General features: G+C 38.2%; 1 long non-coding RNA gene across 1 annotated transcript; it reads left to right on the forward strand.

Moving 5' to 3' along the window:
• The first annotated feature begins 1,857 nt into the window (after positions 1–1,857).
• Positions 1,858–2,674, forward strand: LOC124461902. Its single transcript, XR_006955304.1, has 3 exons — positions 1,858–2,117; positions 2,184–2,236; positions 2,307–2,674. It is a non-coding gene; the product is annotated as an uncharacterized LOC124461902 (long non-coding RNA).
• The last annotated feature ends 218 nt before the right edge of the window (positions 2,675–2,892 follow it).

Consider the following 2,892-nt stretch of genomic DNA (forward strand, 5'->3'; position numbering starts at 1 on the left):
TTTTGCGAACTAAGTAGGATATCCATAAAGTCGTTGAATATAAATGGCCTCCTAATGCCTAGGCTTAGCTCTTCCCGTTCAGCAGAATATCTAGGACAGACAAACAGGACGTGTTCTGCGTCTTCTATATTCCCCGCAGAGTGTGTGCAAAAGGGATCTGTCTCATGTTTAAACCTATGCGAGTAGGATTTAAAGCATCCATGTCCCGTCAGTAACTGTGTCAGATAGAAGTCAGTCTGGCCATGTTTGCGATTAAGCCATGGCCGAATGTCGGGGAGAAGGCGCCTTGACCAGCTCCCATGGTTTGAGTCACGCAATCTGCGTTGCCAGTTAGTCAGAGTCGTCTCTCTTCTAACTTGCGGCGGATCTCTATTTCTAGCCTCGTTAGCCAAGAGGTCTAGTGGGGCCATATCAGACAGCACCAAGGCGGCATCTTCGGAGACTGTCCTAAACGCGCATATGGTCCTGAGCGCGGTTCGGTTTAAATTAATTAACTGCAGTGATGCAGTACTAAATACATGCCTGCATTGCTCAGGCCAGACATCTCAGACTAATTATTTTAGTTGCAATAAATGTAATAGGTTTCTTTGCACTAAGTGCTTGGAAAGCCTATATACCTTAGCTGATACAAATTTTATTTGTAAGCTATGTGAGGTATAAACTTACTTTACAATTTTAGTGAGTGGGACATGCCTTATAGTGGTAGCCACGGTAAAAAACAAAGAACTATACCAACTTATGTGAATGGACATGCCTTATAGTGGTAGCCACGGTAAAAAACAAAGAACTATACCAACTTATGTCAGTGGACATGCCTTATAGTGGTAGCCACGGTAAAAAAACAAAGAACTATACCAACTTGTGTGGGTGGACATGCCTTATAGTGGTAGCCACGGTAAAAAACAAAGAACTATACCAACTTGTGTGGGTGGACATGCCTTATAGTGGTAGCCACGGTAAAAAACAAAGAACTATACTAGTGGTGTTGCCTAACAGTGGAAACCACTTAAATAAAGAGATCTATACTAGTGGAGTTGCCTTATAGTGGACACCACTTTAAAAAATGAAGAGCTATTAAATCCGCCTTGCGTGGAATATGTGGAGTAGGCCTACTGGGGAAACCACTATAAAAATACGCGCCATGAACTCTACCTCAAGGTGGTGTGGAAAAGAGTTCAAATGAGATACTAATTTCGGTAAGTCCATTATCTATTTTTCAAATCTTTTTACTTAGAGGATTGTCTCCAGACATTAATTCCTTATTTATTGTGGTTAAAGAAGGGGTTTTTGGACTAAGACACCGAGAAAATGAAAGATATTAACTTTTTCGTTAGTTAGAACACTTAAAACTTTTAAGTTAAAAGTCTATTAGTTGCTTGCAAGTCCCTCGATTGTCTGTGCGTTCCATTGTTCTTTATCTTAAATTTTTATAATCTTTCTCAGTTTTAACGAAGTATACACTAACTATGGAAATATATAACCTTCTAATTTGCATTATTGTCACCTTATTGCAACGTCACTTTATTGCAGTGCCTTTAATCTTGAGCCACCTTTAATACAGTATTCTAACATCTACCCCATCTTCTTGATAACTTTTACTAAGCAAACACTGTTTACTTTGCTAAACACTAAGATGTTCATTACACTCTTGTGTCTAAAACGAATCTTTTACTAACGATTTATGCGCCACCTAATTTTCTAAATATTTTTTTAACGTCTATCCTATTTGGGCTACTTGCCTCTTAAACCCATACAATCAAGTTGATAAAGTTTACCTCACAATGGCCACGGCTGGCTGATAAAAAATATAGTATTTCACCTTAATAATTAATTTTTTTAATATTATTTTCTCGACAAATATAGCCGGGACAACCGCTCTCATAGCCATTGTACAAGGCTCTAACCTAATTGTGGCCAATGTGGGTGATTCTCGTGGTGTAATGTATGATTCACGTGGCATAGCAATACCATTGTCCTTTAATCATAAGCCGCAAGAGGTGCGTGAACATAAACGGATTCATGATGCAGGCGTTTTTATAGACTTTCGTGGAGTTTGAAGTTTGGCTGGTGTATTGGCCACATCACGTGCCTTGGGTGATTATCCGTTAAAAGATAAGGTAAGTGTTAATAAGAGAAAACCTAAAAGTTGAAGCTAATGGGTTTTTTGATTTGAAATTTTACAGAACCTAGTCATGGCCACACCGGATATATTGACATTTGAGCTAAATAATCACAAGTGAGTTCAATAGAAGGCGAATCCCCTCTTAAAAAACATATCTAAATACATTTGTTTTTGTTTTTCGTAGACCCCATTTTCTTATACTTGCCTCTGATGGCCTTTGGGATACATTTAGCAATGAGGAAACCTGCCAAATCATTCGCCAGGGAATCGTATAAGCGTGGAGCTTTGGACAATATAACCGTATTGGTCATAATATTGAAAGACGATGTTTATAAAATTGGCAATAGCAACACCAACAGCAAAAGGAATAAAGCACCAACTCTTGCCAAATCCTCATCATTAGCAAATGCTCGGGCAGATGCTGCTGCGGACGCCTCCGGTTCGTCCTCTTCTTCTGCTGTCAAACGCTCCAATTCGATCAAAACCAAATAAGCAGCTACTTACAACCCTAGAGTGCCTCTTTACTACTATACTTTAAACTGAGCAAAAAAAAAAAAACCAACAAAAAACTTGAAAAAGAATATCAGAACAAAAAGTGCCCGTAAATCATTTCTAGTTAAGTGTTTTTTGTTCTTTTTTAAAATTAATTGTTATTTATTTTTCAATCTCCATTCACCCGAAAAAAGGCACACACATCACACGAATTTTGAGATTCTTTTCGTTTAGGATCTTCATCTACATTTGTCGTTGACATTTTTACATCTGTTCTT

The sequence above is a fragment of the Drosophila willistoni genome, unplaced genomic scaffold (genome assembly GCF_018902025.1).
Source record: "Drosophila willistoni isolate 14030-0811.24 unplaced genomic scaffold, UCI_dwil_1.1 Seg720, whole genome shotgun sequence".
NCBI classification, from domain to species: Eukaryota; Metazoa; Arthropoda; class Insecta; order Diptera; family Drosophilidae; genus Drosophila; species Drosophila willistoni.